This window comes from Phocoena phocoena, chromosome 7 (assembly GCF_963924675.1).
Source record: "Phocoena phocoena chromosome 7, mPhoPho1.1, whole genome shotgun sequence".
NCBI classification, from domain to species: Eukaryota; Metazoa; Chordata; class Mammalia; order Artiodactyla; family Phocoenidae; genus Phocoena; species Phocoena phocoena.
Window position 1 is genome coordinate 93884832 of NC_089225.1, and position 13553 is coordinate 93898384.

Consider the following 13553-nt stretch of genomic DNA (forward strand, 5'->3'; position numbering starts at 1 on the left):
CAGGAGGCTAAACAACTCAGCTGCAACCTCACAGCTATTAAGTGGGGAACCTAAAATTTAAACTCAAGTCTGTCTGACTCCATAACCTGTGCTCCTCCCAGCACCCCAAGCTGCACCAATTAGGCCCAAATTTAGCCCATTCCATTGTCCTTCCCTGTCACCAACGTGGAAACTGGGACACAAAGAAAGAAATGGAACACAACGTGCAGGGACTTTCATTCCAAAAGCAGCTCTGGCACAGCCACTTGGGTCCAAAGGACGGACAGGCCCGCCCTGCTCTCCAGCTGCCCCTGGCCACACACCAGTCACTGCCCAGCAACCAGATCCCAGTGCGAGGGGCCGGCGGGGAAGGGAGGAGAGAGGAGATCGTGCAGAGGAAGCTCAGAGCTGGTCTGGACTGTGTCAAGGCCACCCACCCCGGAGAGGCATCCTCTGTCTGGACTAGAAAAGCCCATTCTCTCCACCCTCCACGCATGGTGTATGAGCAGGGAAGGTGGGATGGTATCTCACTGTTCCTACCCAGCCGCCCCCACTCATTCGCCTTCTGCTCTCACCTCGGCCCAAATGGCACAGATCAGATGACAGAAAGAGAAACTCGGCATATTAGAGGATAAATCACAGACCAGATGAACCTTGCAGGAGGAAGTGGTAGGGACTGGAGGCCAAGGAGAAGCCAGTGCCCGGGGGTCTGCAACTTGGTCCTCGGGGGCTTCAGAATTTGGAGGACCCTCCAACTGCTCTCAACATGGCTTGGCCCTATTGAGACAGGAGGTTAGGGGACAGGGCACGACCTTTAAAAGAATGACATAGCTGTTGAGGAGACAACACAAACTGGTTAGCACCTACTAGGCCCAAGATGGTGGAAGATTCCACTTCCAGTAGACCTGGAGCCTCATCACGTGCTCATTGTAATACGTCGGCATATGCTAAGTGACACACCCACCGGCGCCATGATAGTTCTGAGGTGGACCATAAAAGGCCAAAGAGCGGGTGGTGGCCCAATTCCTGGAAATCTCCACCTCTTTTCCAAAATAGTTGGAATAATCCACCCACTTGTTAGCCTGTGAAATCACCCAGCCCATAAAAACTAACCACCCCCCGACACCCCGGGGCCTCTAGCCTTCTGAGACGGCTCACACTCTGTCTATGGAGAGTGTATCTCCCTAAATAAATCTGCTTTCCCACTTAGTTCTCGGGGCAGAGCTCTCTTGCCTGCCCGCGTGTATCCTTCACGAGCGTCCTCTATCACGAGCGTCCTCTATCAATAAATCTACTTCTTGCCTGTCACTCTGCCTCTTGCTGAATTCCTTCTCTGCTGAGACATAAACAGCCTGAGCCCCATTAAGTCCTGTGATCAGGTGTGTGGTTTCAGCTGGGAGATTGTGGGTTCGAGTCCCCGCCTAAACCAGAGATTGTGGGTTCAAGTCCCATACAAAGGAGTGCGGTTAGAAGATTGTGGGTTTGAGTCCCAACTGAGATGTAATTGGGCTCGAGTCCCAGTCTGAGGTGTGTAGTTTCATTATTGCTTCTGCCTGAACATCTCACTACTCTGGAACACTCGCACAGACCAAGGCCCGTCTGTTGGTAACTAGGGCCTACGGAAAGCAGCATTTTCAGTTGGGAAGGTCAAACTCTGCTGTGGTTCTCTCTCCCAGCCTTCTCAGACCCACCAATCCAGTGAGAGAAGAACAAGCCTCTGCCTTACATGTTTGCATCTGGGTCTCCTCCTTACTGACCTTCCAGAGCTATTTACTTGCCTTTTCTCTGAATCCCAGGGAAAGCTGGGCCTTAGTGGGGTGAGCCTGCTTCACTGACCACTAGGCTCTGAGAACCCCACCCCAGATGCTCTAATACTTAAAAGATAATAAAGTGAAACTTGACTGAAGTCTAGCGGTTTGGGCAGTTTGACTCAACATACCATGCAGAGCCTCAAACCCCAAATATCATCCTGCAGTTCCTGCTTGAGGCACCTTGGAAAGGCACATCCTCCCCTGGTTGCTACTGCAGTCCCACTGCTTTTTGTGAGCTCCTGTGTTATGACCTAGAACCAGAGCTAGAAGTCTGACCTAGAACAACTCAAATGTAAATACCAAGTAATGCTTTTCCGACTCTCCCTGCTTATTTTTATTCCACAGCTCCGCTGGAGTTCTGGAAACAGCCTGTTTTGCAGCCAGAGGCCCCTGACCTAATTCTTATCTGGTTTTAACCAGATTAAAGCCAAGGGATAGCTCGCAGCTCCGGCTGGGGAACTGTGCCAGCAAAGCCACGGAATGGGGCTGTTAAGCAAAGAGATTTCAAGTCAGTTTTGCTGAATTTGGGGGGTTCCAGCCCACATACGGCTTTAGCGATGGGAGAAGGGCCAAACTCAGGATGTGATTTGGCTAACGCCGCCAGTGGGAAGAACTGGGCCTTGATGTTTTCCTGTGATATCGTTATTCCTAATCAACTCGCTGGAACCCATTCCCGGTTCTGCTGCTCAGGCCACTGCAGGCAAGAGAGACAATTAGTTGCTGTCACCAAAGGCAAAGGATAATAAGATTAAATTCCTGTTCATGGAGAGGAAAGGGGGACTTGAATTTCTGGCAAGATAGAAACAGCCAATTATTTTAAGCGTGTACCGTCAAGGAAGGCTGCTTCTTCAAAGTACAGAGGGCAAGTTTGGACGTAACAATGGACTGTCTGAATGCAGAGTCTAGAGGACATCTCAAAGGTCTGTCCACCTCTCAGCATCCAGCCCTGGGCTGTGCCAAACGGCAGCCGCTGGCCACACGTGGCAAGTCAGCAGCTCAAGTGTGGCTCGTCCAAACCGAAAAGTGCTGTACAAATGTCAATACACACTGTGGCAAAGTTTGCAAACGGATGCCTCTTTACCCAGACCTACCAGAAAACACTCTTGCGTGTGTCCTTAAGGACTACAGGTTCTTTCCAGGCGACAGTGGAGCAGGGAGGAGTCACTGCTCTTATTATGGGTAGTGTGTCTTTCACTGTCTAAAATGCTTTCGTACTCATAATCTCGTTGAACTGATAGCTACACCAAGATAAATGTATTACTTTTAAAAGACCTCCAAGACAACAGAAAAATATATAATTTGACAAAATAAAAACCTGAAACTTTTAGTCATGAAGAAAAAATAATAATAAAAAGGCAAGCAAAATACTGGAAAAAATATTTGATACAAATACAGCAAGGGGTGAATACAGAAAGAAAAATCATATTAAAGAACAGAACCCATCAAGAGATAATTCACAAAAGGATCAGTTAAGAAATAATACCCACCCTTCAAGAATTCTCAGTGAATATCACTCAGCCATAAAAAGGAACAAAACTGAGTTATCTGTAGTGAGGTGGATGGACCTAGAGACTGTCATACAGAGTGAAGTCAGAAAGAGAAAAACAAATACCGTACACTATCACATATATATGGAATCTAAAAAAAAAAAAAAAAGTCATATAGAACCTAGGGGCAAGACGGGAATAAAGACGCAGACCTACTAGAGAATGGACTTGAGGATACAGGGAGGGGGAAGGGTAAGCTGGGACAAAGTGAGAGAGTGGCATGGACATATATATACTACCAAACGTAAGGTAGATAGCTAGTGGGAAGCAGCCGCCTAGCACAGGGAGATCAGCTCAGTGCTCTGTGACCACCTAGAGGGGTGGGATAGGGAGGGTGGGAGGGAGGGAGATGCAAGAGGGAAGAGATATGGGGACATATGTATATGTATAACTGATTCACTTTGTTATAAAGCAGAAACTAACACACCATTGTAAAGCAATTATACTCCAATAAAGATGTTAAAAAAAAAATTCTCAGTGAAACAATGAATATTTTCTTGTTGTCCAGCCAAATTATCTATTAAAAATAAAAGAAAATGAGAACGTCCAGTGCTGGGAAGGGTGTGGTGAAAGGGGCTCTTTTGTATTAAGACTGAGAGTTACAAAATTGGTGTTACTTTTTTTCCTCAAAGATAGTGAAAACTATTTGGCGGTATGTATCAGAATATATAAAAATGGGTAAAATCTTTAATCCATGAATTCCAGTTCTAAGAATCTATCCTAAGGAAATAATCTCAAGTGCAAAACAGTGAATGCAAATAACGTGCTTTAAAGCATTGATTATAAACACAAAAAGGTGATGAAAAAAGACTTAAATGATATATTAGTGATCAGTATTAAAGCAGACTATATATATTTATTACAGCATATTTTTTTGAAATAGTGTGTATATTCACAATGATATATATATACATAATATACACATATACATACACATAATATATATAATAGTGTATATACATAATATATGTATAGTATACATATGTATATATATTTCATCTCAAAAAAAGCAGAAGAAAAATTCAATGAAACAGTATAATAAGGGCTTCCCTGGTGGCGCAGTGGTTGAGAGTCTGCCTGCCGATGCAGGGGGCGCAGGTTCGTGCCCCGGTCCGGGAAGATCCCACATGCCGCGGAGCGGCTGGGCCCGTGAGCCATGGCCGCTGAGCCTGCGCGTCCGGAGCCTGTGCTCCACAATGGGAGAGGCCACAGCAGTGAGAGCCTCACATACCGCCAAAAAAAAAAAAGAAAAAAAAAAAAAACCAGTATAATAGTGTTTTTTTTTCTCCTATACTTTCCAAATTTTCCACAATGGTCATATACTTCTTTCATCAGAATAGAAACTTTAAAATCTCCAAGAAGGATTATTTTTAAGGGCTTCCTTTGTTAACCTGACTATCTAATTACCTCAATAACAGAAAACTCTAGTTATGGCTATTACTGTAAATTGAATTTATTTTTAAAAGTATTTACTGTGTTCTGGATGGCAATGCACAGACCTTAGCTCATCTGATTTCAATGAATTCTGTTAAACTGAAAAGGCTGTCAATAAATCTGCCAAGTTCCTGTGTATGTCGCAATATTTAGCTGCAAACACTGTTGCTTCTGTGAGGCATTTACTCTGTATTCAGGAGCTCTGCCAGCTTCAAAGAGGAGGAGGACCCGGGAGACAGAGCAAGGACAAGACGATGACCAGGAAGGGGGTGCGATGCCCTCGATATTCAGCAGAGACACAGGAGAGAGGAAGGAAGGAAAGAAAGTAGGAAGTTATCATTTGCTTTTAAAACTAACAACCCCCCAAATCTGAAAGTTTCCTAATTTTTTAACCAAAATGCTTCTCATTATAGCGATAACGCTTTTTGTAATTACCCTTCCTCCCTACTTTATCACCAGGGAAACAAATTATAGTTGTTCTTCCTTTATTCGAAAGCTGTCAAGCTGTTTATTTCTGCCTGACCCCGACCGGTCCTTTTCACCTTCACCCCCCTAGTAGGAAGGACTTAAACAGCTGGCCTGTGGTCCATTTACTGACTCTGTGCGGGGGTGTGTGTGTGTTTGGTAGGGGTAGATAAGCCCCCCCACCAAAAAAAAAAGGAAAGAAGGCAGGTGACCCTATCTAATTTCTGTATCAAGTGAACCTCCAGGTAACTAGACTAACGATATTTGTTAGGAAGAAGTCTTGACTACAGAATGCCCTTAGCAGGATGTCTCTGCCCAAAGGAGACTTTGGGACTCAAGACACCCAGCATCTTTGGGGCAGGGCCCCTGGAGAATGCCACATATTCGACAAAACAATGAGAAGTATACAACAGAGCTCTTTCATAATTTGAATGCTTTGCACTGTGTGAGGTAACCCAGCGGACCTGATTGAGACTCATCTAGTGTTCTGAGTCAGAGGTGCAGGCCCTGTGGGGACAGGGGCCCTAGGGAGACATTCTCAGGTCCCAGACCTCTCTCTGCTTCTCCTGAGCCTCTTGGTCATCTGTGCCTTTGAAAGTATTAGTAAAGCTTGATACTGGGTATAATCTGTGACCCATGTGCATCCGATTTGACAGTCTGTGTTCTGCTCACTCCACCTCTCCCCCATCACTTGATTCCTACTTTCTAATTTTTCGATATTTTCATTGTCTACTCCAGACCTTCTCTAAACTATCTCTATCCTTTTTAAGACATGTACCTGGAAACTAAACCACTTCCCTAATCACTCCAAGCACATCTCCAGCATATTATACCCCTGCGAACACAACCCAGAGTCACACTGACCCTTTCAAAAGAGGCACAAGGGACTTCCCTGGTGGCGCAGTGGTTAAGAATCCGCCTGCCACTGCAGGGGACACAGGTTTGAGCTCTGGTCCGAGAAGATCCCACATGCCACGGAGCAACTAAGCCTGTGTGCCACAACTACTGAGCCTGCGCTCTAGAGCCCGCGAGCCACAACTACTGAGCCCACGTGCTGCAACTCCTGAAGCCCGCGCGCCTAGAGCCCGTGCTCCACAACAAAGGGTAGCCCCCGCTCGCCACAACTAAAGAAAGCCTGTGAGCAGCAACAAAGACCCAGCACAGCCAAAAATTAAAAGGCACAAAATGCTTACTCTTTCTGTCACCTGTCAATGACAATAGGGTTCCTGTAATAGTTGGAAGTTATTATTTAGATTCAAGCCTTGTAAAACATTTTCCTTACAATTTCAGCATCTCATTTGCTGTCCACGTTTTAATCCCCTACAATCTTCAGTGGAGCCCCCAGATTCCGCCTCCCCCACTCAAGTGTTTGGAGGTTACGCTGACAAAGCCTCAAGCATGATGTAATGCCGTGGCCTCAAGGCAAAATAATTGCTTAAGTGGAAGCAGTCCTGTAATTGCCTGGAAACTCACCGGTTAACACATGGGTTATAATTACCCCAGTCTTTACTGGCTATTATAGACACACGGATGACCCTTTGCCAAGCCAATTAGGAAGCTGCCTCATGAATCCTAAATTCAGCAGCCATTTCCAGTTTTCAAGACCGTTACCCTGTCAGTCATCTGCCTTTATCCTTATCAACATGGCAGGCTTTAATTAATTCAAACAAAGGCCCTAAAACAAGTCCTCTGCATTTAAAATCCCCGAACGTGAAGGGAAAACAGTGCTGTGGCACCAGTCCACAGTTAATAAGCTTAGAAACTGCAGCTATTTTTTAAAATTCTGACTAATCTCACATGATACACAATTGTATAGGCATTTTCCAAAAGAAAAAAATCATCAGTAATTGAAAGATGTTTTGCACCCGTAAATGAAAAGGCTAGAAGAGTCTCTCAGTTTCCAAAGAGGATGTCTTCTTCCAGAGTATCACAAAGCAGTGGCTATGGGATGCCCCCCTTAAGGGGGTTGGTTGTGTGTCCTTGTTGTATGAAAAATTAAATTCACACAAGCATTTGAGCCAAGTCTACTGCGTGCCAAACCAAAGGCAAAGCATGGCCTCAAGCCAGATACTAAATATTTTAGGGTTTACAAGACATAAGGTCTCTGTCACAACTACTCAACTTTGTCACTTGTAGTACCAAAGCATCCAGAAAATACACATAAACAAGGGGGGCGTGTCTGTGTTCCAATAAACCTGGATTTGGCCCCTGGGCCACAGCTTGTCTACACTGTGGAGGAAAATGTGGTGTGGAGGAATCAAAGCCACCTGATTTACTCTCAGAAATGTCCCCATCCCCATTCCCATATTGAGTGCATCTCACTCAAAGGGCGTGAATGAGGTCTGGATCCTTAAAATGCAGACACCCAGGACTACAGCACAATGTTTCTTGGGTTAAAAACCACATTACTGCTCCATAGTTCACAAGCCTTTAAGCACAGAGACTTTTAAGACCATGTCCTCCACATCTCCCTCTGTCAGATGAGAAAACAGGCCCAGAGAAGTTGTGTGGTCTGCCGAAGGTCACACAGCACATTAGCGGGAAAGTTAGGAGACAGTAGTAGAGCTGGGCCTGAACCCCAGGAATCCTTTCTGCTGTGCCCCATTCCTCCTTGGACTCTATGAAATAAGTATCTGCTTTCGTGTTGAATACCCACTGCCACAGCTCCAGGTAACAAGAGTAAAGATGAGCTTTCAAACTTGTTTCTGTGGGAGAGTCATTTTTCCAAATGATACCTCACACAGAATCCCACCATAAAAGATATGTGAAAAGGAACGGTGCCCCTCTCTCTCTGCCAGACCCCACTCAAAGCTTCTGAGGCAACTCGAAGGGATAAGGATCAAGGAAACCAAGTAGTTCAAATGTGATGTGATTTAACATCTACCAACTTCTCAGCACCTCTGGTTTATAGCGTTCTCCCTTACAGCCCTGCCCAAACGCCCAGGGCCCACCACTGCAGTGCCCCCCTCTCCCAACCTCCCCCTCCATAGCCTGTAACTGAAACGTATTATACCTGGAACTCATTCCTCAAAAAAACGAATTTGTGCTGACCTATTTATGACTGGGAAATTAATTTTTGGGAAATTAATTTTTTGCTAAGACATAACTGATCTGTCTCTGATAAGAATTAATGTATTATTGCTACCAGATATCAAATTTGAGTTTCAAAGGGGCCTTTAGTAGGTCAACACAGTGTTTTTGAAATTATGTTGGGTGGCTTTTCCAAAGATGCCTGGGGGACGTCCTGAGATGGGGAATCTAGGCTCTTGCCTTTACTTAGAGGAAAGCAGCTTTAATTTGATCAGTTTTCTGGTAGATTTCATTCGGGGTGGGGTCAGAGTTCCAAAAATAACAGAAAAAAGTTTAAAAAGCACACACATACACCAAAGCACGGACCCAGGTCAAGCTCTCAGTCATGATGCCAACATGAAAGCTATTTTAAGGGTGTCAAGAATTGTGAAGCATACAAGATTTGACTAACAAGCTAATACGGTCTGGTCTCCTGTCACAGTTTCATGGGTGCTGGCAAAAGACATGAGACTCCAGGGTCAGAGACAAAGGACTCGGCAATAGCAGATCAGCATTCTTTTTTTTTTTTTTTTTTTTAATTTACATTTTGACTGCGTTGGGTCTTCGTTGCTGCGTGCAGGCTTTCTCTAGCTGTGGCAAGCAGGGGCTACTCTTCGTTGTGGTGTGCAGGCTTCTCATTGCAGTGGCTTCTCTTGTTCCGGAGCACGGGCTCTAGGCGCGCAGGCTTCACTAGTTGTGGCGCACAGGCTCAGTAGTTGTGGCTCTGGGCTCTAGGGCACAGACTCGGTAGTTGTGATGCATGGACTTAGTTGCTCCACGGCATGTGGGATCTTCCCAGACCAGGGCTCGAACCCGTGTCCCTTGCATTGGCAGACGGACTCTTAACCACTGTGCCACCAGGGAAGTCCCCAGATCAGCATTCTTCATGCCAGATCCCACACGGGAACGGGAAGAGGGCCAAATGATGCCTGCACATGCATCGTTTGCACGTGGAACCCTAAACTCAGGGGACCTGACCTTTTAAAATGGGATAGGCCTGCCCGCCCTTTGCTCCAGAGGGAGAACTAGCTACTCGTCCCAAGGCTGCTCACTATAAAAACACCCTTGAAAAGACAGTCCAGACAAAGGGCAGACAGTGCCTCTGCTCACAATGTATGCAGAGATCAAGAGACCCCTGGAGATGGATCTCCCAGCAGGGAGGGGGAGGCATGGTATAAGGCCAGGCCTGCTCAGGACTCCCAGGGAATGTGAGCTGCCCAGATTAGAAGTAACCGGGCCAGAGGAGAAGAACAGATCTTGCAAAGGGACAAATAAGCATTTTCTACTTGATTAGTTCAAAAGAACTCCCCACCCCTCTTAGAACAAACTCCAAAACCCTCACTGTGCCTACCGGGCCTTCGTGGTCTGGTCCTTGCCAGTTTGCTCAGGGTCACACAGCACAGCTCCTTCCGTTGCTCTCTCTGAGGCAGCCATGCTGGCCTCCTTGCTGCCCCTGGCACATACCACGCTCATTCCTGCCTCAGAGCCTCCACACTTGCTGTTTCCTCTGCTTGGGATGCCCTTCATAAGGCTTATTTCCCACCTCATTCAGGTCTCTGCTCCCCAGCCCAAAGTCACTTTCTGTCCCTTCATATTATCTTATTTTTCTTCAAAGTGCTTATCACAGCCAAAAGGGAGCAGGTTTTGTTACCCCAAAATACGTATCTTCAGCATAAGGACTATTTTGAGCTAAAGGCAATCAAAACCCAGCCTAAATTTATATTGGAAAGGGGGCCTGTATCCATAACCATTTTTTATCTGGGAAACTTATCTGCATAACAGGGAAACTTTTGTTTTTCAAACATCTCCTCTGCCTTCCCATGAATGGCTTTCCTCCCCTTGGTACCCCTGGACGCCTACCCCTCTTCTTAGCTCAGGACGTTACAGAAGCCTCAATTATGTCTTCACATCTTTATGGGAATCCTGTATATACATAATTAAGTTTGTTTTTCTCCTGTTAATCTGTCTTATATCAATTTAATTATTAGACCAGCCAAAGAACCTAGAAGGAAGGGAAAATTTTTCTGCCCCTACACGACCTACATTATAGTTATTTGTTGTCCGTCTCCCTTCAATAGAATGTAAGCTCCCTGAGGGGAGACTCTTTCAACACTCTACACCCACAGGGTCTACATCTGACCACCAAACCAAGTAAGTATTTTTAATCCTATCAATGGCGTGCCTACAATTAACGGGTTGACTTGTGTCCCCCCAAAGTGTATATGCTGATGTCCCGTGCGTCAGGATGGGACCTTATTGGGAGACAGCGTCTTTAAAGAAGTAACCAAAATCATTAGTAATGATCACTAGGGTGAGCCCTAATCCAATATGACTGGTGACCTTTTAAGAAGAGGATGTTTGCCAGAAGCACAGTGTCAGCTGCCATGATTGGTTAAAAAAGCAATAGTGCCAACTGCAGTCCACACAATAGAAAACCATCACTCTGAAACATTTCAGTACGTGCCTTTTGCTATATAGTCAAAGGTGCTTTCTATCCCCCAAACATCACTTTAAAGCAGGCAAAAGATACATACCATGTCATGGATTAAAATATGAAGGTGAGGACTGAAGCATCAATGAAACGCTGTGTTTTTGAACATTCAGCAATCAAAAGCCTAGATACGTTTGGACCTGAGTGAGTTCCTCTCAATGACTAAATCTTACCCAGCATTGGCTGAGACGTTCCCTTTAAAGACAAGCACTAGCTAGCTCGGTGCTTTGTGACCACCTAGAGGGGTGGGATAGGGAGAGTGGGAGGGAGGGAGACGCAAGAGGGAAGAGATACGGGAACATATGTCTATGTATAACTGATTCACTTTGTTATAAAGCAGAAACTAACACACCATTGTAAAGCAATTATACTCCGATAAAGATGTTAAAAAAATAATTGCTACGATTTATGTCAAAAAATAAAAATAAAAAAATAAAGACAAGCACAGACAGAGGTGAAAATAAGAGCAAGCAAAGTGGAGAAAAGGATGGATGAAAAAGCAGGTTCGGCTTGTTTCCCCACCTGGGTGCTTTACAAAGCCCGGCCCTCGGCCGGAAGACGAGTCAGGAGCAGGCAAAACAGGAGAGGAAGAAAAGACCTTTCCAAACTAGGGCAGAGGAACAGGCAGAGTGAGTGGTAAGAACGGCAGCCAGTGTTTCAACATCAGCAGAGGCTCTGCCAGCTCGAAGGGGGATTGTTTCTCAAATGCCACCCCTTACCCGCCCTCAGATTGCTAAGCCATCCAGGCACCCCCGGCTAGTTGTCCACATTCGTGTGCAACTCAAGGGTGTTCTTCTTGTGCTTGATGCTGACTGCCAGCTCATGTCAAGGTCCACCCCTTTCAACAATTCAGGCCTTGGGCCCCGCAAAATCCTTTGGGACCAGAAGCAGTCTGGCTCATCCAGTGCCTTGGCCTCCACCCTCAGGGCCCTCATGCAGGACCCTGTCCCTATCCCAGGAAATCTCACACGGCAAGTTTCTGGCAGTGTTTGCAATGTGATGAGGCTGCTCCAATCCCAATTCAGGAAAGACCGAAAATCACAGTGACGACAGGCATGAATACATCTGGAAGCCCCACAGGAAACCACTGAGCTGAGCTGCCCTCTCTGCTCAGAAAACCTCTCCGCTTCCTCAGATTTCACCAATGATGATGAGTTTGGGGTCCCAAGTGCCTCCTTAAATCATTCATACTCTTCACCGAATTCCTCTGGTTTTGAACTAACACCTGCTTCTTTCTAAGTTCCAGTTAAGCTGAGCCTACACAGAGTAAATGGACATTGAATTGGGTGGAAAGATGGGAGAGAAAGTGTTAGTGATGGGATACTTGGAGAGGGCTGGGGCAGGCTGATGAGCCGCCAACAAAGGGGACACAGCCGTAGGGTAACATGAGAAGAACCCTGGGAGGGGGGCCCTCCAGAAGTCAATGGGGGCCCCAGAAAGGCAGGGAGAGGGTTCTGCAGCCTTCTGCCCATCTTGCGGGTGACAGTACATCCTTGGGTAGCTCAGTCCTACACCAGACAGTCCACCGCATCCTGACACATCACCCCTTCCCTCCAGACGTCTGTCTAGAGAAGCAAATGGATGATGGCTTAAAAGCATGGCCTACAGTCATTTCCCAGTAAAAAAGATACGGAAACCTCGCTGACTTCAGATAGACAGATGACAGTCTACGCAGTACAAGACGACAGAGGGCATTTTTAAAAGTATTTTCGCCGATTGTCAAAGCCAGGCTGGAAGAGCAGGCACCCTGACCAGTCCTTGGTCAGAAGGTCTCTCTTCTTACGAGCTGTTGCCATTCCCGCTCATAGCTTTCCTCGGAGTCCTTCTGTGCTGGCGAAGAGACAGGGACCAACGGGTAAAAGCTCACGTCCCTGAGCATGTCCTGTGTTTAACAACAAACTCAACGGCAGGGGGGGTTTATCTCCACCCCTTGTACCTGGTTTCAAAGCTTCCTGGTAAATTCGCCAAGGCTGGCAAAAAAAGTAAGAATAAAAATCAGTGCCAAGGGGCTTCCCTGGTGGCGCAGTGGTTGAGAGTCCGCCTGCCGATGCAGGGGACACGGGTTCATGCCCCGGTCCGGGAAGATCCCACATGCCGCGGAGTGGCTGGGCCCGTGAGCCATGGCCGCTGGGCCTGCGCGTCCGGAGCCTGTGCTCCGCAACGGGAGAGGCCACAACAGTGAGAGGCCCGTGTACCGCAAAAAAAAAAAAAAAAAAAAAAATCAGCGCCAAGAGACAAGTACACTCGGCTGCATAATGAAACAAAACGTATCTCTGAGGACTTCCTCCTGCTTGCCCCTCCCTGGGCCTGGGGAAGCAGCACGAGCTCGTGGATCTTCCGGTTCTTGGAGCCACAGCCAGGAGTGACAACATGGGGTGCAAACACACACTGCCCGCCTGTGTGTGGCCTCCTAGCGCAAACTGCATCCGTGTAGAAGGAATGAGGTGAACGGTGACTCAGGTCCACTGAACCTGGCTCCAAGTTGTTTATGTTTTTAAGCTTTGTCTGTGCTTACTTTGCTTTTATTAATATTTTAATTTTATTGGAGTATAATTGATTTACAATGTTGTGTTAGTTTCAGGTGTACATCAAAGTGATTCAGTTATACATATACATATATTCATTCGTTTTTAGATTCTTTTCGCGTATAGGTTATCACAGAATATTGGGTAGAGTTCCCTGTGCTATACACAGGTCCCCGTCAGTCATCTATCTTATATATAGCAGTGTGTGTGTGTTCCTCCCGAGCTCCTGATT

At 46.3% G+C, this 13553-nt stretch overlaps 1 protein-coding gene across 2 annotated transcripts in view; it reads right to left on the reverse strand.

Moving 5' to 3' along the window:
* MREG (melanoregulin) overlaps window positions 1–13553 on the reverse strand; it is a 65773-nt gene that overhangs the window by 14148 nt on the left and 38072 nt on the right. The window lies entirely within an intron of this gene.